The sequence below is a fragment of the Zingiber officinale genome, chromosome 1B (genome assembly GCF_018446385.1).
Source record: "Zingiber officinale cultivar Zhangliang chromosome 1B, Zo_v1.1, whole genome shotgun sequence".
Taxonomy (NCBI): domain Eukaryota; kingdom Viridiplantae; phylum Streptophyta; class Magnoliopsida; order Zingiberales; family Zingiberaceae; genus Zingiber; species Zingiber officinale.
In genome coordinates this window covers 126,094,355-126,118,472 of record NC_055986.1, presented here as the reverse complement: position 1 = coordinate 126,118,472, position 24,118 = coordinate 126,094,355, and the positions used below count along the sequence as shown (strand labels likewise).

General features: G+C 47.2%; 2 pseudogenes; both read left to right on the top strand.

Moving 5' to 3' along the window:
* Window positions 1-1,835: 1,835 nt before the first annotated feature.
* LOC122041895 lies at window positions 1,836-3,402 on the top strand (annotated as a pseudogene).
* Window positions 3,403-3,873: 471 nt separating this feature from the next.
* Window positions 3,874-24,118, top strand: LOC121996458 (annotated as a pseudogene).

Here is a 24,118-nt window from a genome sequence, read left to right as displayed (position 1 = left end):
AATTTAGTTGAGGTTAATGCAAATAAAAGATTCAACAAGTTTGAGCCTTTTATTTTCGGAATACAAGAGGGTCAGGTTTTCTATCTTGAATACCCTACGAAGAGAAGAAGATCTAGTGAATGGTTGTCTGTTTATCGAATCAAGCCTCGCTTGACCATAGAGATGCCGAATACAATCACTGCTCAAAACCATGATGCATTTCAGAATGATGAAGTGGAGATACATTCAGTTGATTTACAACACCAATCTACTTTTCAATTACTTGTAGATGCTAATGACATTTACGAAGAGATAGATGATGGGGAGATGTCCAACAGTGAGGATGAAGTTGAACTAAGCTCATCTAGCAATGAAGACATAGAAACTGTTAATGTTGATTAAATAGATGTTAATGATGATTAAATATTAACATTATTATTTCCGTTGGTAAGTAATGTTTCCATAATGTTTTGTATTTATATTATCAAGTTTTTAGACCTTATTATAATGTGTTGCAATGTTATTTTGCAGATATTATCATGGCAGAGCAGCAGCCTGTGGCACCCCGTGGCCACAAGGTTCTTACCTTTATCGGGGACTCGTAAGTATATTGTCTTATTAATTATTCAAGTTTATATATAACATTAGTTATAATATATTTCTCATAACTTAATATTATTTTGTGCAGGTTCACTCCAGATGGGCACAGAGTTGCCACATATATCACTGCAAAATTTAAGGAACGAGTTAGCACGTCTGGTGCTACATGGAGGCATGTAGACCAGGAGATGAAGCTATTTTATTATAATGAATTTGTGGTAAGTAAATTTAATATATTTCACATTCTATAATATAGTTATCATTTAAACTAAATGTTTAACTTATAATTACAGAAAAGATATACATGGGTGGACAAGCAAGAAGACCAATTTAAAGCTACATGGAATACTTACTGTGCCAAACTCTACAGAGATCATATGTATTACATGAGAAAGAAGGGCACTAGGCCTGCGTATGTTTCGGAGGCGATATGGAGTGCATGGACGACCACTTGGGCTGCAGAAAGGTGGCAAGATAATGCCGAAAAGGCAAAAGCAAATAGGAATACAGAGCCAGGTGGCCCGAGCACTGGAACCGCTCGGCATACGTCAGGATCCAGATATATTATTAAGCATACTATGGATCTGGTGAGTATAATTTAAAATTATACGTTGTAACAAATTTTGTATTTATTACCAACCTTGTATTGTTGAGCATACTAATTTTTTCCCTAATTTTTTGAATGTAGGAACGTGAGCTTGCCCAACAACCTACATGTATGGAGATTTTTCTGAAGACCCACAAGAAGAAGGATGGGTTATTTGTTGATTCTCGATCTCAAACTCTATATGTAAGATTATTAACTTTATTACATTTGTTCATTTCTATCTTGATTAGTAATTAGTAATACAGATCAAATTGGATATTATATTATTTTTTATGCAGCAACAAATGACAGAAAGGGTGGCTCGGGCATTTCAGCCATCAGCAGAGGGTGGAGAGTCACAGTCTTTATCCACCGACGATCTAAATGAGATTTATTATGATGTTGTTGGTGGAAGGGAAAAAAACTCCATCCTCTACGACCTTGGCTCTCAGGCCAAATTAAAGTGGCATTTTATCGTTTGAGGAATCCAGTAGGTCATGCTAGTTCCTCTTCTTCTAGTGAGATGCAGTCTTTAAGACGTGAAAATCAAGAACTGCGTTCTCAACTAAAATCAATGGATCAGAGGATGGCTGATATGGATCAGTGGAGAGATGATGAGGAGAAGAAGAGAGTTGAACATGACAAGAGTAATGAAGATCTCATAGCCCAAATGCGGGCGATCATGGCTTCTTTCACCCAGGCATCACAGGGTTCTGAGTCACAGGAGACTCAAGATCCATCAGGCGATGATCGTTAGCTTTTTTGAGGTTTGTTCAACTACATTTTAGTTTTTTATTTATTATATAGAACGTGAGCCTGTTTTGATATTATAACATGTTTATTTCTAAAGGTTTTATTACTATATATTTCAGGAGTCACGTTCAGTCCTATTTACATATTGACTCTTCACTACATCATTTGCTCATTTTTGTTTAGGTATTATCATTTCATATAAAATTCGTTATACATATATATGCAAACTGTTTATTTATATATTATTTTGTATTTGCCTTTCTACATGATTTTTTTTTTATTTCGCGTTCTTGTATTATTTGGACTACATTCTAGTTCGGTATGTATCATGAAAATGTTTTTTTTTTCTGGATTTTATTAGTGTGTGATTGTCATATGATATATATATATATGTGTGTGGGGGGGGGGGATTAAATTTGATGTAGATTATAATTGTTGTGGATTATATTTGTTGTGTGTATTGTATGATACCATCGATTGTGATGGTTTGTTTATATATTTAGAAAATGTATATGGGAACAGCGTGTAAACAGGATGAACCATTTGATTTTTTTTTAATTTTTCGTCATAATACCGACGGAAAACGTTCCGTCGAAAATTATCGAAATCAGTAGATTTCAATAGATTACCGACGGAATCACCGTTTCCGTCGGTGATTACCGACGGACCTAGCTAGTTCCGTCGGTGATCATTGACGGAAACGTTTATTCCGTCGGTATATTTAAAATTTCCCGACGGAATAGTATGTTACGTCGGCCGTCGGTGATCATTGACGGAAACGTTTATTCCGTCGGTATATTTAAAATTTCCCGACGGAATAGTATGTTACGTCGGGAGATTTACAACATTAACCAATCAATTATTTTTCAATAATACTGACGGAAACTTAATTCCGTCGGTAAATATACCGACGGGAATTAAACTTTCGTCGGTAATCTTGGATCGGCGGATATTTTACCGACGAAAAATATTCCGTTGGAGGTCTGTCGGTATGGGCATATACCGACGGATATTTCCGTCGGTAAAATTATTTGTTTTTGTAGTGATTGCTACAGAATTGACTATGCGGTAATGACGGTGCAGCTGCTCAGTGGCAAGCGCGTGCCATTCCTCTTCACCATCAAGCAGCTGATGGCGTCGGGGAAGCCGGAGAGCTTCAGCAGGCAGTTCCTGGTGCCCTCCTACCTGGGATCGTCATTCCTCGACCCCCAAGGGCAGGAGAGGATCCAGAGGGTACGAAAACGCCGTGGCGCTCCTGGACGGCGGCAGGGAAGACGAGGACGAGCTGAGAGTGAACATCAAGAACGTGGCGTCATCCAGGGGGGCCATCACGCTGAGCGTGACGAAGAGCAAGCCAGATACAGGGGAGGTGATCGGTGTGTTTGAGAGCCTGCAGCCATCGGACACCAACCTGCAGGGCGCCTAGACGCCCAAGGTCCAAGGATGTGAAGATCCAGGGGATCTGGTACGCCATGGAGCAGTAGGCTGCCATGGATATCGTAGGGAGAAGGGATATTGAAAGAGAAAGAGAGAGCTTAATGAAGATGATTTGTTACTTCATGAGTCATGTGTATACTCTGGCACTTGTTTCGATCTTATCAAGATCAATTTGTCTATGAGATTACGAATTGCTCTTCAAGAAGATATAACATCAATTAATGACATATAGCATTAGATGGAAACTAGAAATCAAGATCAGTAGCAATTACCTCTGCAGAAGTAGGGGTCGGCGACGTTGGCGGAGCACGAGACGTCGAGATTACTCGTGAGCCAGTGGGGCCATTACTCGTGAGGCCGATGACACGTCATCAACAATTGGACCTCAAAATTTGGAAACCCTAACAGCTGCCTCTTCGCCTATAAGACGTCGTTGCATTTCCACCCGTTTCGGTTGATTGCTCTCTTTGCTGCGTCCGCCTCCGCCTTCGCCACCGCTCTTCTTCGCTGACAGCAATATGGCCAGCACCCTGGTCCTCCGCTGCACGATGCGCGGTCACTCGGATGCGGTCACTGCCATCGCTGCCCCTATCGACAACTCCGACATGATCGTTTCCTCCTCCCGGGACAAGTCCCTCCTCGTCTGGAACCTTACCAAGGACTCTCCCGCCTCCGGTGTTGACGGTTCCGGAGAGGGTTACTATGGCGTGCCCCGCCGTCGCCTCACTGGCCACTCCCACTTCGTCCAGGACGTGGCCCTCTCCTCCGATGGACAGTTCGCCCTTTCCGGCTCCTGGTATGGAGACCTCCGACTCTGGTATCTCTCAACCGGTGCCACAACACGCCGTTTTAGCGGACACGCCAAGGATGTCATCTCCGTCGCGTTCTCTGTCGACAACCGTTTTAGCGGACACGCCACTCTGGAATACACTCGGTGAGTGCAAGTACACTATTCAGGGTGCCGATGCGCATTCCAACTGGGTTAGCTGCGTTCGCTTCAGTCCCAACGCTTTGCTGCCCGCCATCGTCTCCGGATCCTGGGACCGCACTGTCAAAGTATGGAACATGACCAACTGCAAGCTGCGATGCACACTCGCAGGTCATACTGGTTACGTTAACACGGTTGCCGTTAGCCCCGATGGTTCCCTCTGCGCTAGTGGTGGTAAGGATGGATTCACGCTGCTCTGGGACCTGGGCGAGGGGAAGCGCCTTTATGCACTTGATGCTGGTGCCATCATTCACGCGCTATGCTTCAGCCCCAATAGGTACTGGCTTTGCGCTGCCACTCGGGAGAGCGTCAAGATCTGGGACCTTGAGAGCAAATCTGTTGTGCAGGACCTTAAGCCTGAGACGACCGCCACCAATAACCAGGTACTCGATTCTTTATACTGGTCACTCCTGTCTTTACAAAATGAATGGTCTTTCATAAAACTGGCATCTTTGATCTTATTCTAAGCTTGTTATTATTCTGTCAAAAAAAAAATAGTTTCATGAATTATGTTGTCGTTATGGAGGATTATAGCTTTTCATTTTTATTTCTTCTGCTGTTCATGTGTTTAGAGTATTGGAGCTCATATTTTTTGTACTTATGTTTCTGTTTTACCATCTCTATCTGGGGCGTCATTGCTAACTCTGAATTTGTTATGTTATGTTATTTATTTATTTCATTTAATGCTTTATTATTCTTAATTGCGTAGAGTTCAAAATTAACTTGTTTGAGATTTTACATTTTTCCAACCAAACCCTTTCAAACTTGAATGACCAAGGCATGCAATTGTAGGAAATGATAGTGATCATGTTCGAGAGTTGAGTCGATGGGTACTAGGGACGTGACACTCTCTATTGTCTTCGGATGACGCAGACCTCTAGCGAACCTGCAACAAAGTCGAGCCTGGAAGGAGTTCCCGGCGATGACCCTCCGACGCTCAAGTCAGACAACGGCAAGGAGAAGCAAAGTAACAAGATGAGGATTGTAGCTACAGTAAAGATAAATGCGTACCTTCGTCGAAGTCTAAGGGTCCTTATATAGGATCCCTGGGAGGTGCGCGCACGTTTCTCGAGGCGTGCACGCTCCTCAAAGCATACCTTAGAATGGGTGTGTCAGAAAAGCGTGTCTAACGTCATACCGCAACCGTCCGAGCATATCTCTGACATAACAGTGGAAACTTCCACCGTACGATTCTCTGTCCAGTCCGGCCGCCGACCGTGTTGTCTGTCGACGGCACATGTCTCGAGAAGAATATCACCAGCTGCCTCCTTTGTCCTCTTCTGAGTCTTTTGTTGGTTACTAGGCCGAGCAGGAGGATCGCTCGGCCATCCTAGCGTCCGGGAGTGAAAGCGTACCAGACCGAGTGAGCAGACCACTCGGTCACATACTCGGACGGGCTTGCAGCCTTAGTCGATCTGCCGCTCAGCCGAGCAAACAGGTCGCCCGGTGGATCAGCTCTTTTATACCAGCACTCATGAGCGTGGAAAACCCGACCTGAGGTCGAGTTGTCGTCGCACCGGCCTGGGCGCTATTCCAGCCGATCGGCCAGGCGAGTCTCTCCGCTCAGCCAGACTCTTAGGTTGACCATCTTGACTTTGACCTCCATGTGTCGTTGACTCCTACCCGTGCGGGCCCCCCATTTCTTACCACCGGATCACGTGCCTTCCTTTCAAGTCTATTCGAAGGAGGTCGTAAGTCCGATTGACTGGACTATTAGTTTGATGGCCCGGCGGCCGCTCTGCCGTTGACGTAAGTGCTTCTCTGCTCGGGCACTATGAAGGTGACACACAGCCGATCGGAGGTCTAACCATTGAGGCACTACGCTGGTCGTTGATTGTCTTGCCGACCTAGTGGCGGTCAATGCTGACGTCTTAAAGATCTCCTCGGAATTCGTGCAAATCCTCGCTATTAAGGCTGAGCACGCGACCACGCCTGCGTAATGGAGCCCATTAAATGCACCCCTATGAGTGGGCGACGTGTGGCGACACCGCCGTCACTGCATGATCGGATTGTCAGGTTGATGTGACCTTTGGCCTTTTTGAATTATACGATGGGATCCGGTCCTCGGGTCTTGTGACCTGAATCTAACGGCTATGTGGAATCGAGCCCAACCTTTATAAAGCTTTCACCGTCCTTTCCGCCGCAGCTTTGTGTTCGTACGCCCAGAGGCTTCAGGTTGCGTTCAGTGCTACGACAAATCCATTCCTCAGCATTCCTGCAACCCTTCCTCTCCTTCAACCATCCTCTTCTCTGTAAGGATTCTCCGCCTTTTGCCTCTTCATTCTTTCGCGTTTCTCTTCGCATTCTAGAAGTGTTTGCGCCCGTTTTCTACCGTTCCGATCATCTTCTTCATCGACCCCTTTGCCTTTCGTCGGCCTTTGCTCTTTCTACGGTTCCGGTGATGGCTAGTTCTTCTCAGCCTTTGAAACTGGCTCCTGGCCCATGGTACACGACCATGGAGTCGCGGTTCGACACACGTGACGCGGAGAGCCTGACCAATGCCTTCGATCTTCCTCCTGATTTTGAACTCATTTTAGCCTCACCTTTCGATCGGCCACATATGCCGCCGCGCCGCATGATCTGTGTCTTCCGAGATCAGTTTGTGGTCGGACTGCGGTTTCCTATCCACCCCTTCATTCTCGAAATCTGTAACTGCTTTCGCATTCCGATCGCCCAGCTCGTCCCTAATTCCTTTCGCCTTTTGTGTGGAGGCGTGGTGTTGTTCAAAATCCACAACATACCTCTCCGTCCTGAGGTTTTTACTATTTTTATTATCCCAAGCAGTCTGAGCTGGGCACTTATCTATTCCAGTCTCGGATTGGCTTAGTCTTTTTTGATAAGATGTCTTCCTCTAATAAACACCGGAAGGATTACTTCTTCTACCTGCGACTCCCCGAGCTGCCGCCTTTCCGAACAAAGTGGCAGGTCGGACTTCCTACTCCTCCCGTGCTGAAGAGATATAAAACCCGACTAGACTATCTCCAAGCTGCAAATATGTTGGCCGGCCTGAAGCTCGATATCCATAAGCTACTACCAGAGGGGGTGATGTATATGTTTGGTCTGAGTCCGCGCCGAACCAAGCTCCCGAACAGCTTTGGTAAGTAATTTACTTAATTAATTATTTTGAGTCTAACTGATTTCCTTCTTTTTCATTCGCAGCGAGCATCGTGATGGAGTCCGTGCTGTTCGGCATCCTGAATCAAAAAATCGACGCGATTGAGGCGACGGCAGCCAAGGAAATGGAGGGGCTTGGCATTGCTCCGATCGGCTCTCATGAGGGTGAGAGCAAAACGGTTGTGGGGAGTCCGCCGCTCGGACCTCTCCCGTTGAGAGGGGCGCAACTTTTAGCAAACAGCCTACCGCTTGGGGCGACGACTCTGAGTCGAGGGATGATCTTCCCTTAATCGGACAGAAACGGCGCAGATCGGAGACGCCTCTGCGATCGGCCGCCTCGGCAGTCCAATCGTTCGAGCAGACGGGCCCGGTCTCCCCCAAAGATAATCCTCCCTCTGTTGAGGCACTCTCCTCCGATCGGACCCCTTCCCAGCTAGATCTGCCAACTGACCCCATCGCAGCGCAGCCGGTCAGCTCCTTGCCTCCAGTGCGTTGGAGGCTTCGCCGCTCAGGTATTCTCTCTGCACCCGTCGATCAGCTGTCCAGTCCCTCAGCGTCTGCTCACACAATGTCGGGTGGGCGCCGAACAATAAAGGTCGTTCTGCACCTTCCGACAGAGGCATACATGGTGGAATCTGATCGGCCTACAACCCCTTGAACACGTTATCACCATCCGAGGACCACTCGCCAAAGTATGGGAGGATGCCTGTGCTCGTGTCGGTGCAATTCCTCCCGGTCTGCTGGCCAACAGCTACCTGCAGCACGCCACCGGCGTAAGTTTTCTGTCAAGAACTCTTTCGTGTGATCTTTCCGAGCGGTATTTAACAGCTCCTTATTTGATAGAACTGGATGGAAAGCGTGGTCGTTGCCAATCGTATGGCGATGCTAGAGAATGAGCTGAAGAAGCTCAGAATCTCCGGCGGGGCGTCTTCCTCTCGGGGACCGTCCTATGCCGAGCTGTAGGCAGAGCTGACCAAGACGAAAGGGCTGTTGGAGGTAGAGCGGAAGAAATCGGCTGATCAGGCGTACCTGGCTGAGCCAGTTCAAGAAGCAGGTCAAAGCCTTCGACCACAAGATAGAGCTAGCTGTTGGTGCAACCTTAGGTCAAGGTTGACCTGTTGACCTGACTCGAGTTGACCTGACTCGAGTTGTGTTTTGATGTTTGACGATGTTTGACGAGAAGAGAAGTTCTATTCTTGATGTTTGACAAGAATAGATGTTTGGGAGATTGTTGGTGCAACCGTAGGTCAAGGTTGACCTGATTCGGTGAAAAGTCCAAGTATGGAGACTTGGCACTGGAAAAGTCCAAGTATGGAGACTTGGCACGGGAAAAGTCCAAACAGGGAGTTTGGCGCAGGGAAAGTCCTGGTGAGTGAATCCAGACAGCCGGGAAATCCTGGTGAGTGAAGCCAGGTGAAAATCCTAGTGAGTGAAGCTAGGTGAAGGTGAAAGTCCTGGTGAGTGAAGCCAGGCAAGGGAAAGTCCTGGTGAGTGAAGCCAGGCAGATTGGAAATCCTGGTGAGTGAAGCCAGGCAGATTGGAAATCCTGGTGAGTGAAGCCAGGTAAAAACCCTAGTAAGTGAAGCTAGGTGAAAGTCCTGGTGAGTGAAGCCGGGCAAGGGAAAATCCAGATGGATCAAGGGTGATCGGACATCTGGTGTTGGGAAGTCCAAGTAGATCAAGGGAGTGATCGGATACTTGGCACGAAGAGGAAAGTCCAAGTGGGTCAAAAGGATTGACCGGACACTTGGTGGGGAGTCTTAGCAGGTCAAGGGAGTGACCGGATGCTAAGCATGATGTACCAATAGGTCAAGGTTGACCGGATATTGGTTTGGAAGGTTTGGGACTTGGTTTGGGTAAAAACCAAGCTCTGGATCGGTCTGCAGACCGATCCAGCGATACGTTTGTGTATCTGATCGGTCTGGTGACCGATCAGATGACAAACAGAAGGCGATCATGGTTCTGTGAGCTTACTGATCGGTCTGGGGATCGATCAGCTTGGAGCCTGATCGGTTGAAGCCTGATCGGTCCACAGACCGATCCAGGCACTAGCCGTTGCGACGCAACGGCTAGATTTCTTCTGTGTTTCTTCGCTTTCTTCGCAGGTTATAAATGGAGGGCTGCTGCTGCGAGCCTCTTCTCCTTTTTCCTTCTTCCTGTCCCTAAGTGCTGCTGTGCTTGAGCTTTGTTGAGCTCCTCCAAAGCTTCGCGTGAGCTTCCGGCTGGATCATCTGCTGTTGTAGGCGCTTGGAGCTGTTGCTTCTTCCAGTCAACGAGAAGGCAAGATTGTTTTTACACTTGTATTGTCTTCTCCTTTCTTGTATTTCTTGTACATTCATCTTGCTGTTGCAAGAGTATTGTGGCGAGGTTTCTCCACCCATAAGGAGTTATTTTTAGCCGGTTTTCCGGGGACTCATCCACCGACGGATTGACTGGACTCGTCCACCTTACGGACACGCCGAGGAGTAGGAGCCCTAATCTCCGAACCTCGTTACATCAGTTTGTTTGAGGTTTGTCTTCTTTTCCTTCGTTTCTACGTGTTATTTTCCGCTGCGCTAACCTAGTTTGTAGAAACACGACGATTTGGTGTCACACCCCCCTCTCTAGCCTCCGTACGAAGGATCCTAACAAGTGGTATCAGAGCGAGGCGCGGTCTTCGTCGGATTAACACTCGTGGGAGCACAAGCTAGAGAATGGATCGACTGAGAGAAGACATCACGTTTCCACCCTTCTACGAGTGCTGCGACTTCGCGTATTGGAAGGTAAGAATGAGGTATTTTCTTATGACTAACCTTGAAAATTGGAGTTGTGTTCAATTAGGTTTCAAGCCTCCGATGGACAAGAAAGGAGAAACCCTAGAGAAGAAGGAGTGGACCAAGGAGCAAATCCACCAATCAACCATCAATGATGAGGTAACGAAAATCATTGAATTCTCTTTACCTAATGATGTTTTGTGTAGGATAGGTGGATATAACGATGCCAAGGAGTTGTGGAATAACTTGGCAAAGTTCCATGAGGAGAACTCCACTTCAAGTCATGAAGAGGAGTCAAGTGAGCCAAGGAGTTCACATCATGGAGGAATGGATTTAGAAGTTGAGGGCCACTCAACATCTAAAGAAGAAGAGGAGAGTTCTTCTTCAAGTTCGGAGCAAGAAGAAGAAGCTTCTACCTCCGGAAGGGATGAAGGAGAGAGCGTTCATCCATCCTCAAACCTAGGTAACTCAAGCATTTTAATTTCTAGCAAATTACACATAATGTGCTTTGAGTGTAGGGAATTTGGGCACTACAAGAGTAAGTGTCCAAAGAGGGTTAGGAAGACTCCACCGGCGCCAAAGGTCAAGAAAGTCGGAGTCCCGATACGCAAAGACAAAGAGCACGTGGTGTGCTTTCAATGCAAGCGAAGGGGACATTATCGGAGTCAATGTCCGAGGGGGAGGCAATCTCATAAGGACAAGAGACCGAGCACGTCGATAGGGGGAGCTAAGGCAAACCCTAAGGTAACATTTAAGGCACATTCTTGCAATAATAATAAGACTCATGCTAGTAGTTTTATTGCAATTGTCAAGAATGATAAGCATGATAATCTTAGGAATCAATATATGTGCTTAGGAGTCAAACATGTAAGCCTAGATAAGGATAACACTAGGAAAGCCAACCCTAGAATTAACTCATCTAAGGCTAAGGAAAACCTAGGTAGGAATCCCAAATCAACTAAACATATGCCTAGGAATGCCTCAAATAACAATGATAAATTATAACTTGAGGTATTAGAGAAGGAGAATCAAGTCTTGAGGTCAAGACTTGATACTTTGGAAAAGGCTCTTAAGAACTTGGAGAAGTCATCTCTAGGGTTTAAGGGTCAAAAACCAATGTCCAAGGACAAGAAAGGTTTGGGTCACAAACCTAAGTCCCAAGTGGTCAAGCCCACTTATCATAATGTTCCATTCGATTATGGAACAAAATCTAGGGCTAGGAAGACCATCACCAAGGTCACAAGGGGAGTCACCCCTAGAGTTGATCTTGATGAGTCCCAAATGACCAAGGCTTTAAAGCCTAAGAGGGTCATTAGGAGGGTTGCTAGGGAAGTTATCCCTAGTGAATATTTAGTGAACCCAATGAGCTCAAATAGGTATTGGGTTCCTAGGAGCATCTTCTCTACCCCATAGATGGGTTAGAGAGTGTCAACTCCGATTAGAAGGGTAGTTAACCCAACTTTGAGGAAATTGACGCTCAAGGAGCATTTTCAAGGTTTTTGGGAACCTTTGAAAATGAAATGGAATATTTACTCCTTGGAAGAGTAAAATGTGCCATCATGGAAAATGATGATGTTAATTTCAATTGGCACAATTTGGGAAAATCTAGAGAACTCTTGAGGAAAAATGAAACATGCCAAGATTTGAGGATAAATTTGATCTTCAAGTGGCATGGATGAATCTAGAGTTCAAGAAGTGTCAAAATTAGGATTTTGGCATATTAGGGCAATCAAGGGTTAAAGCTTAAGTATTAGCTAAGGCTAAGGATACTTAGATAGGTAATCTAGGTATGTCTTATTCATGCTAAATCTTGCCATGATTATTTTCCCTCACATGTCATGACATCATGTTTAATTTTATCATTTGATATGTCATGATAAAGCTTAGGTTCTTTATATGTCATGCTTTAGTTAAGTTTCATACTTTATGTCATGACATCATGACATTGGCACATGTTTTCATTTATGATATTATTTCATGCCATGTCATCATCTCTTGCATTAATAATCAATGAAATTGATTTAAGGATAAAAGCACATTTTGATATTGAGATCAAATTGGTGTTTAGAAAATGCATGAGAACTTAGCCTAAGTTGACCTAAACTCATATCTCACATCAAAATTGACTTGAATGTGTTTGATACACCTTAAATGTGTGTGAGATATTAGGATGATGAGTTAGGATCAAGGTGCATAGTTCTTGTACCTAGATGAACCTAATTCAAAATTGGGGGATCATAGGGAAAGCTTATGTACAAGTCATGTACATTTAGCCCTAAGATTATGGTCCTAAATTAAAAGGTTTAAAATCATTTTGAAATTGATTTGAAAAACCTTGATGAAGCTTTTCTAGTGATAGCATTCATCATTGAACAAAGTGATACAAAGTTTTTGAAACTTTGAGCTATTTCAAAACTTTTCAAACTTTGTATCAAGATTTAAAAATGGAAGTCATTTTCATAGAAAACTGTTTTTCCTTGATAGTATATGTTATGAGTAATATATCCTCAAAATTTTATAATTTTTGGAATTTTCTGGAATTTGTTGTGAGTTTCTGAATTTCGGGAGAAGGAAATCAGAACTCGAGGCTGTCCAAGGCTGGATCGGTCACTGGACCGATCCAGGGAAGGCTGGATCGGTCTGGGGACCGATCCAGAGGGGTCCTGATCGGTCCGGTGACCGATCAGGCGTGCTGAATTTGCTGAATTTCGACTGTGGTCTGAAATTTCAGCTGTGGGAGTTGAGTTTCGGGTTTCTAAAGGTTTGAAACTCTCCAAGACATTGTTGGTGCAATGGTCAAGGGGGAGTTGACCTTTAGGGGGAGTCTTAACTAATTGTCAAGGGGGAGTTGACTTTTAGGGGGAGTTTTTTTTACTCCTTAAGACTTTTGAGGATTAGTGATATGGGATTGTCACTAAGTTGAGTGTTGAGTTTAGTATCAAGGGGAAAATTAAGGGTTTCAATGAAAGGTATGGGACTTTCATTAGGAAGAAACTCTTGACCTTGATTCCCTCTTTTTGATGTGTGTCAAAAAGGGGGAGAGATGTCCCAAGGCGGAGAGTGTAGGTTTTGGAAGAATGTTCAAGGAAGAACATTGGAAAACCTAAGTTAGGTTATCGGGTTAACCTAACTTGATTTTGGATTTTGTCAAACATCAAAAAGGGGGAGATTGTTAGTGCAACCTTAGGTCAAGGTTGACCTGGTTGACCTGACTCGAGTTGTATTTTGATGTTTGACGATGTTTGACGAGAAGAGAAGTTCTATTCTTGATGTTTGACAAGAATAGATGTTTGGGAGATTGTTGGTGCAACCGTAGGTCAAGGTTGACCTGATTCGGTGAAAAGTCCAAGTATGGAGACTTGGCACTGGAAAAGTCCAAGTATGGAGACTTGGCACGGGAAAAGTCCAAACAGAGAGTTTGGCGCAGGGAAAGTCCTGGTGAGTGAATCCAGACAGTCGGGAAATCCTGGTGAGTGAAGCCAGGTGAAAATCCTAGTGAGTGAAGCTAGGTGAAGGTGAAAGTCCTGGTGAGTGAAGCCAGGCATTCGGGAAAGTCCTGGTGAGTGAAGCCAGACAAGGGAAAGTCCTGGTGAGTGAAGCCAGGCAGATTGGAAATCCTGGTGAGTGAAGCCAGGTGAAAACCCTAGTGAGTGAAGCTAGGTGAAAGTCCTGGTGAGTTAAGCCGGGCAAGGGAAAATCCAGATGGATCAAGGGTGATCGGACATCTGGTGTTGGGAAGTCCAAGTAGATCAAGGGAGTGATCGGATACTTGGCACGAAGAGGAAAGTCCAAGTGGGTCAAAAGGATTGACCGGACACTTGGTGAGGAGTCTTAGCAGGTCAAGGGAGTGACCGGATGCTAAGCATGATGTACCAATAGGTCAAGGTTGACCGGATATTGGTTTGGAAGGTTTGGGACTTGGTTTGGGTAAAAATCAAGCTCTGGATCGGTCTGCAGACCGATCCAGCGATACGTTTGTATATCTGATCGGTCTGGTAACCGATCAGATGACAAACAGAAGGCGATCATGGTTCTGTGGGCTTACTGATCGGTCTGGGGACCGATCAGCTTGGAGCCTGATGGGTCCCCGGGACCGATCAGGGACGCTACCACCTGAGGTGGGATCGGTCTGTGGACCGATCAGGAGGTTCCCTGATCGGTCCATGGACCGATCAGAGACGGAACAGAAGCGAAGGCTAGGGAATGGATCGGTCGGTGGACCGATCCACATGAAGCCTGATCGGTCCACAGACCGATCCAGGCACTAGCCGTTGCGACGCAACGGCTAGATTTCTTCTGTGTTTCTTCGCAGGTTATAAAAGGAGGGCTGCTGCTGCGAGCCTCTTCTCCTTTTTCCTTCTTCCTGTCCCTAAGTGCTGCTGTGCTTGAGCTTTGTTGAGCTCCTCCAAAGCTTCGCGTGAGCTTCCGGCTGGATCATCTGCTGTTGTAGGCGCTTGGAGCTGTTGCTTCTTCCAGTCGACGAGAAGGCAAGATTGTTTTTACACTTGTATTGTCTTCTGCTTTCTTGTATTTCTTGTACATTCATCTTGCTGTTGCAAGAGTATTGTGGCGAGGTTTCTCCACCCATAAGGAGTTATTTTTAGCCGGTTTTCCGGGGACTCATCCACCGGCGGATTGACTGGACTCGTCCACCTTACGGACACGCCGAGGAGTAGGAGCCCTAATCTCCGAACCTCGTTATATCAGTTTGTTTGAGGTTTGTCTTCTTTTCCTTCGTTTCTACGTGTTATTTTCCGCTGCGCTAACCTAGTTTATAGAAACGCGACGATTTGGTGTCGGCTATTCACACCCCCCTCTCTAGCCTCCGTAAGAAGGATCCTAACACTAGCGACTACTCAGAAGAATAGTGTCGTCACCGATCTGGACGCGAAGAACATAGAAGCCCGAGCCTTGGAGTAGCGGGTGAAGGAATTGGCCGACCTGCTGTACGTCGAGAAAAAAGGCCGCTCGATCGAGGTGGCAGCTCTGAAGGAGGACATGAAGACCCTCCAAGATGCACTTGAGGCTTCTCGAGTGACTCTTAAAGAGTATCAAGAGGTCGAGCCGAGCCGCTTCACTGTAATGAAGCAGAACTACATTCGCTCGACCGAATTCGTTCAGAAGGTTTGCGAATGGCTCGTTTTCGCCTTTGAGCTGGCCATCACTGCTATGGCAGATCATCTGAAAGCCAAGGGTCACCTCGCAGAGTCCATGACCATCCTCGTCCAAGAACACGCCGCACTCCTCTGTACCATACCTAAACACCTTTTTAACTACCTCGAGTGAGGTCCAAGTGTTCGTGTAATCCCGCCGCTTAGCCGGAAAACCTTATTTTCAATGAAGATGTCCTGTTTGCTTTCTCTCCCTGTTAGTATGCTTTTTCTGGTTGGTATAAATAGTTATGCGACTCGATAGGGTGTCATGCCAGAGGGTTATGGTTCTTTCCTTATCCCTAAGATTTATGGTCGTCCCTTGACCATCACTAAATGTCGGGCCATATCGTAGCCGCTCGACGATCTTCAGGTTAGGGGGTTTATAGTCGCCGGTTCGACTCTTGTGTTTAACGTCGTCGCTCGACAGTCTTCAGGCCGGGGGGTTTATAGTTGCCGATTTGACTCTGGCGTTTAACGTCGCCGCTCGACGGTCTTCAAGCCGGGGGTGTCGCTAGTGTGACTCTGGCGTTTAACGTCGCCGCTCGACGGTCTTCGAGCCGAGAGGTTTATAGTCGTCGGTTCAACTTTGGCGTTTAACGTCGCCGCTCAACGGTCTTCGAGCCGGGGGGTTTATAGTCGCCGGTTCGACTCTGGCGTTTAACGTCGCCGCTCGATGGTCTTCAGGCCGGGGGGTTTATATTCGCTGGTTCGACTCTGGCGTTTAACGTCGCCGCTTTATAGTAGTCGGTTCGACTCTGGTGTTTAACGTCGCCGCTCGACGGTCTTCGAGTCGGGGGGTTTATAGCCACTGGTTCGACTCTGGCGTTTAACGTCGCCGCTCAACGATCTTCAAGCCGGGGGGTTTATAGTCGCTGGTTCAACTCTGGCGTTCAACATCGCCGCTCGATGGTCTTCAAGCCGGGGGATTTATAGTCGCCGGTTCGACTCTGGCGTTTAACGTCGTAGCTTGACGGTCTTCGAGCCGAGGGGTTTATAGTCGCCGGTTCGACTCTAGCATTTAACGTCGCCGCTCGACGGTCTGATGAAGCTCGGCGTGAATTTGGTGTACCTTTGTGTTTCATGCTTTCATTCTTGTAGTCAAAAGGTGTCGCAGAATGGAAATATACAAAATGAATTACATTGGCGCACCTTCACCCAGCTCGGTACGGCTGGAGATGGTTAGCGCTCCAGGGCCGTTCTAGCTGTCATCTATTTTCATCTTCCAGGTAGTAGGCGCCCGATCGGAGCTTCTCGATGACCTTGAAGGGCCCAACCCATGGAGCCTCCAACTTGCTTACATCGTCGACCGGCTTCACCTTTTTCCATACTAGGTCGCCAACTTGGAATGCCCTGGGGATCACTCGCCTGTTGTAATTATGCTTCATTCTCTGTCGGTACGCCATTAGCCGAACGGCTGCTTTGGCTTGCGTCTCGTCTATCAAGTCCAACTCTAGCTGCCTCCGTTCGACGTTATCATTGTCGTATCGTCGCACCCGATCAGACTCTATTCCGACCTCCACAGGAACGACAGCCTCACCTCCATATACCAAGTGGAAAGGTGTAACTCCCGTTCCCTCCTTTGGGGCTGTGTGGATCGCCCATAGTACACCTGGAAGCTCGTCCGCCCAGCTACCTCCGACATGATCGAGCCAAACCCGAAGAATACGTAGGATTTCCTGATTGGCGACTTCCGCTTGCCCGTTGCTTTGTGGATAGGGCACGGAGGTGAAGTGCTGCTGAATGTCGTACCCCTCATACCACTCTCTGAGTTGTTGGCCGATGAACTGCCGACCATTGTCGGACACAAACCGTCGTGGGATGTCGAACCGACATATTATATGTTGCCAGATAAACTTCTTGACCATCTACTCGATTATTTTTGCCAGCGACTCGGCCTCGACCCATTTGGAGAAATAGTCCACCGCTATAAGTAGAAACTTCCACTGTCCAGTCGCTATAGGGAAAGGTCCCACAATATCCATGCCCCATTGATCGAACAGGCAGGATACCGTGGATGCCTTCATCTCCTCCGTCGGCCGATGTGTGAAGCTGTGGTATTTCTGACAGGAAAGGCACGTGGTGACGGTCCGAGCGGCATCTTCCTGGAGGGTCGACCAAAAGTACTTGACTAGCAGAATCTTCCTTGCCAACGAGCGGCTGCCCGGGTGTCCTCCACAAGACCTGTGATGCATTTCTTTTAGTATATATTCCGCATCCTCCGAGCTGACGTACTTTAGTAACGGACAGGAAAAAGTTTTTTTATAGAGCTAATCTCCGATGAGGGTGAACCGACCATCTCTCTTTCTAAGCAGCCGGGCCTCTTCCCGATCGAAAGGCGTAGCTCCCGATGGTAAAAATTCCATGATCGTCGCCCGAGAATGTGAGGCCTTCCATCCTGTCGATGTGAGCCACTAAGGACACCTGCTCAATCGGTTGTTGGATGACAATCGGCGATATTGGACTTGCAAGTTTAGCCAATTCATCCGTTGTCTGGTTCTCCGCTCGGGGGATTTTCTGTATAATGACTTCACAGAAGTTGGCGTTAAGCTTTTCAAAGGCCTTCGCGTAAAGTTTGAGCCTTGCGTTGTTTATCTCGAAAGCTCCTGAGAGTTGTTGGGCGGCAAGCTGAGAGTCTGAGTAGATCACCACTCGGCTCGCTCCCACATGCCGAGCGGCCTGCAAGTCAGCTAGAAGGGCTTCATACTCTGCTTCATTATTGGTTGCCCGGTATTTCAGCCGGACGGACAGATACATCCATTTTTCTTGAGGAGAAAGCAATAGGATACCTATGCCACTCCCGAGTCGGGTGGATGACCCGTCCACATATACTCTCCATAAAGCTTCGGGTTCGGGATTCTGCATTTCGGTGATGAAATCTACCAAAGACTGCGCCTTAATCACCGTGCGGGGCTGATACTGGATATCGAATTCACTGAGTTCGGTGGTCCACTTAATCAGCCGCCCGGATGCCTCCGGGTTAAGAAGGACTCTCCCCATAGGGTTGTTCGTCATGACAATTATTGTGTGTGCGAGGAAATAAGGTCGGAGTCTCCGAGCGGTGAGGACTAGCGCGAAGGCAAGCTTTTCTAGACCAGTGTAGCGGGACTCGGCATCCTTTAGAATGTGACTCAGAAAATACACCGGCTGTTCTTCGCCGTCCTTCTGCACTAATGCCGAGCCAACAGCATGCTCGGTCGAGGATAAGTAGATGCGGAGTGACTTGCTGGTAGTTGGCTTAGCTAATACAGGTAAAGAGTTTAGATAAACTTTTAATTCTTCAAACGCCTGATCAGATTCTCTATCCCACTGGAATTTGGTAGCTCGGCGCAGAATCTTGAAAAAAGGCATGCTCCGATCCGTCGTCCTGGAGATGAACCGCGACAGAGCCGTTATCCGACCGGTGAGGCGTTGCACTTCCTTCAGGTTTCTAGGAGGTGGCATGTCCTGTAGTGCCTTTACTTTGCTAGGATTCACCTCTATGCCCTACTTGGTGACGATGTAGCCCAGGAAGCGTCCACTTTTTACTCCAAACAGACACTTTTGAGGGTTCAGCTTGACTCCATACATCCTCAGCATTCGGAAGGTCTCCTTTATATCTGCACAAAGATCGGCCGCTCGGAGTGATTTCATGAGTATGTCATCAACATATACCTCCAGGTTGCGCCCGATCTGCTTCCGGAACACTTTGTTCATCAGCCGCTGGTATGTAGCCCCGACATTTTTAAATCCGAACGACATCACGTTGTTGCACTAAGTGACGTCCGCCGTAATGAAGCTCACTTTCTCCTGATCGTCCCGGGCGAGTGGCACTTGGTGGTATCCCTGATAGGCATCTGGCATGCATATTAGCTCGCATCCGGTGGTCGAGTCCACCATTTGGTCAATTCGAGGCAGAGGGTAAAAGTCTTTTGGATATGCCTTATTCAGATCCCGAAAGTCGATGCAGACCCTCCACTTATTACCCGGCTTGGAGATCAGCACCACATTCGCGAGCCAGCTCAAGAACTGCACCTCCCGTATATGGCCGGCATCCAGAAGCTTCTCGGCTTCCGCTCGGATGATGACGTTCTGCTCGTCACTGAAGTCCCTCTTTCTTTGCTTCACCGGCCGAGCATCTGATCGGGCATCGAGCTCATGTTGCGCGATACTCGGTGAGATGCCTGGTAGCTCATGTGTCGACCATGCGAAGACGCCATGGTTCTGCTGTAGGCACGCGATCAGCTCTTCCTTCTGGCCCACTTCCAGGTCGGACGCGATGAAGGTGGTGGCTTCATGCCAGCTAGGATGAATTTGCACCTCCTCTTTTTCCTCATAAACTAAGGTCTGAGGTTTCTCGGATATGGTGTTTACCTCAAGACGCAGTGTTTTCGAGCGGACCTGGATTCAGCTCGAACCATCTCTACATAACATCGCCGGCGGCTAGCTGATCTCCCCGAACTTCTCCTACTTGATCCTCTACGAGGAACTTGACCTTTTGACAAAAAGTGGAGACGATCGCCCGGAACTCATTGATAGTCAGTCGCCCCAATATCACATTGTATGCGGAGGGAGTATCGACCACGATGAAGTTGATGGTCCGCGTCCTCCGAAGTGGCTCTTCTCCCAGCGAGATAGCCAACTTGGTTTGCCCGACTGGCATAACCTCGTTACTAGTGAACCCGTACAGGAGGGTTATCATCGGCAACATCTCGGCTCGGTCAATTTGAAGCTGGTCAAATGCCTTCTTGAAGATGATGTAGACCGAACTGCCTGTATCAATGAATATGCGGCGGATACTATAATTTGCTATTACCGCACATATGATAAGGGTGTCATCGTGCGGCACTTCAACACCTTCTAAGTCTCTGGGTCCGAAACTGATCTCGAGTCCCTGTGCCCGCTCTTGACTGCAGCCGACCACGTGAATCCTGAGCTGCCTGGCGTGTGACTTCCTTGCTCGGTTGGAATCTCCGTCGGTGGACCCCCTGCTATGATATTGATCTCCCCCCGAGCGGCGTTGCTTCTGTTTTCTTCCTCCCATGCAGATGGTCTAGCTTCCTCGTGAGAGGTCCGGGGTTGATCACCGTGATGTGGCCGCTTGGATGATCGCCTAACTTCTTGCCGCCCGGCGTCCTGGTGCCGATGCCGCTGGTTGGGCGAGGGCGATCAACGGCGATAGTTTCTTGGCGTTGGCGAGACAACTAGGGCGAACCTTCGACAGTCGCGGGTGTTGTGACTAGCCAACTGGTGTAGGGAATAAAACATGGGAGTCCATACCTTTCCCCTTGCCTTCGGCCGTTCGGATGCCACATGCTGAATGGCGCGTGGTTTAGCTTCTTGATATGGCCTCGTCCCCTCGGCTTGAGGCCCTCTAGGTGGTTGACTGACCGGCTGCCTCCGCTCGGTTGACGCTAGTGGTTCAGTAGGCATCTCCTTCCTTCTGGTCACCTGGGCCTCCTCTACGTTAATGTACTCGCTTACCTTTTTTAGCATATGGTCGTAATCGTGAAGCGGCTTCCGGATGAGCGAACGGAAGAAATTCCCATCGGTCAGTCCTTGGGTGAAGGCGTGCATTATGGTCTCGGATGAAACTGTCGGGATATCCATGATCGCCTGGTTGATTCGTTGAATGTAGGCTCGGAGAGTCTCTTTGGGCCCCTGCTTCATGGAGAATAGGCTGACGCTCGTCTTCTGATAGCGCCTGCTACTGGCGAAGTGGTGGAGGAACGTCGTTCAGAAGTCCTTAAAACTCCGAATCGATCCGTCCGGTAACCTCCGGAACCATTGTTGTGCCGAGCCGGATAGAGTAGTGAGGAAGACTCGACACTTAACTCCGTCAGTGTATTGATGGAGAGTAGCAGCGTTATCGAACTTACCGAGATAGTCATCTGGGTCAGTCGCACCGCTGTACTCTCCAATTGCCAGGGGGCATAGTGCCTCGGGAGCGGATCCTGCAGAATCGCCTCTGAGAACTGGCGATTGATCCGCTCGGGAGAAACATCGGTTCGAGGCGCCTTGCCCTTCTTGACGTCCTGCGCGGGAGCCTTATCGGATGATCCTTGGTTGGCCTGGGCAAGCTCGAAGGGAGTTTGGAATAGAGCCCGATGGAATGGAATCGAGGTGGGCGGCACCTCTCCTGGCGTGCCGGTCTGGCCTCTATTCTACGCCCAGGTAGAAAACTGCTCCGGTCAGTCTTCCAATGCCGCTTGGCCGTCGGATGCCGAGGTGTCTTGCTGCGCAAGCCGTTCGGCTTGCGCCTTCTGCTACTGTTCCACTATCTTTGCCACTCGCGCTTGGATGAGCGCGTCGAGTTCTTCTGGAGAGAGCCTCACAGTGTGTGAACGTCCAGCTTGCTCCATCTTCTCGGCTCGGATTCAGATGTGTTCCCACAGAAGGCGCCAATTTGATCCTGTCCGAGAGTTGAGTCGATGGACACTGGGGACGTGACACTCTCTGTTGTCTTCGGATGACGCGGACCTCCAGCGAACCTGCAACAAAGTCGAGCCGGGAAGGGGTTCCTGACGACGACCCTCCGACGCTCAAGTCAGGCAATGGCAAGGAGAAGCAAAGTAACAGGATGAGGACTGTAGCTACAGTAAAGATGAATGTGTACCTCTGTCGAAGTCTGAGGGTCCTTATATAGGATCCCTGGGAGGCGCGCGCACGTTTCTCGAGGCGTGCACGCTCCTCAAAGCATACCTCAGAATGGACGTGTCAGAAAAGCTTGTCTGACGTCATACCGCAACCGTCCGAGCATATCTCTGACATAACAGTGGAAACTTTCACCGTACGATTCTCTGTCCGATCCGGCCGCCGATCATGTTGCCTATTGGTCGATGGCACATGTCTCGAGAAAGATATCACCAGCTGCCCCTTTGTCCTCTTCTCAGTCTTTTGTTAGTTACTAGACTGAGCGGGAGGATCGCTCGGCCATCCTGGCGTCCGGGAGTGCAAGCGTACCGGACCGAGTGAGCAGGCCACTCGGTCACATACTCGGACGGGCTTGCAGCCTTAGTTAATCTGTCGCTCAGTCGAGCAGATAGGCGGTCCGGCGGATCAACTCTTTTATACGAGCACTCGTGAGCATCGGAAACCCGACCTGAGATCGAGTTGTCGTCGTGCCGGCCTGGATGTTATTCCAGCCGATCGGCCAGGTGAGTCTCTCCGCTCGGCCAGACTCTTAAGTTGATCATATTAATTTTGACCTTTACGTGTCGTTGATCTCTATCCGTACGGGCCCTCTATTTTTTACCACCAGATCAGATAGCAACATGAGTAGCTTTTCAATTTTATGTGACACTTGCATATATATTGATTTGTAATTTTGCTAACATGTTTGAGATTGACGTTCTTCTTTACTTCATTATTTTCACCCTCCACTTATATGTCAATGGCCTCTCACATCAGTGTCTTTAACTGGAAACACCTAGTGTCATTTCTCTAAGGATATTGATTCATCTACCTTTTTGGTCTTCTAATCTGTGTCCATGGACACTCAAGTAATGGTAGATCATTTTTTTTTTTTTTTGCGACTAAATAAATATATATAATTTTTTGTTGAGGTTGCGTGGTTACTGATTAGGGTTTGGTTTTAAATGGGAAAGAGGAAGAAGAAGGGGAAGAGGGAGAAGAATGATGAAATGAGAGAATTTGGGAGGGAAATCACGTGAAGACTAAGCCTTCGGCCTTAGAAAAAAACTGTTTTTTTTAATACATTTTAGTGGAATGTTCCACTAAAGGGTATTAAAATAAATAAATAAAAGTCATGAATCTTTCGTGGCTTTTAAAAACCAAAGACTTCTTCTTCTCCGGCAGCCCAGCACAGTCAAGAATCGTCATACTAGATAGTTCCGACCTACTCATGGAGGGCTAAAGGCTAAAGCCCCCCATGTAGTTCCGCCACTTATTTGAAATCGTCACTAGCTTTCAATAGGCTAAAGTTGCAAGTAATTGATTTAGGGTTAAGCTTGTCATATTCGACATTGTTTCTTTAGTTTAAATTCTGTATGTTGTATTTTTGCAACATCCACTTGTTTACCTTTCTAAGCTTCTAGTGAGATTATTCTGGAGATGGTACAAATTGGTTTTTATTGATCACATAACATTAGTATTCCACTTATGTTCCATCACCGCTGACAGATGATGACTTAATGTTTCTAAAGCATCAAGACATCTGCTAGTAGATAAAAACTTCGTGTAAATTTACATAGGTCGAGTAATTTCAGAAATTTTATGTGCAAGCAATCAAGGAAGCTCAGTTTGTGATTTTTTTATCTCGATTTGTTTAGCTTCTTTACTAACCATATTGTACTTTAACTCTGGGTATGGTACTCGCTGATTATTTCTTGTTTTAACAAGAATCATACACTGTGAAACTGATCTTGTAGCTGAGACAGATCACTTTATCATGTCTTTCTATCTTCTAACGAGAGTTTTTCCTCCAAACGCGATATTGTCAGTTACTTTGTGGGCTCTTACCATTTGAGTGCTTAGAAGTATGATCGGGTAGTTAATTGTATTTGTCAAATACTCTGGTCTACATAAAAGGCCCTATTTATAACATGATAATGGATAATGATTTGTTCCAGTAACATGTATTTGTTTTAACACTTCAGATTCTTTCCAAGTGTAACTATTTATTTTATATGCTTAAACGTTTCTTTGATTGTTTATGCAGGTACTGTACTGCACAAGCTTGACTTGGAGCGCAGATGGTAGCACACTCTTCACTGGTTACACAGATGGAGCCATCAGAGTATGGGAGATCCGCTACTAA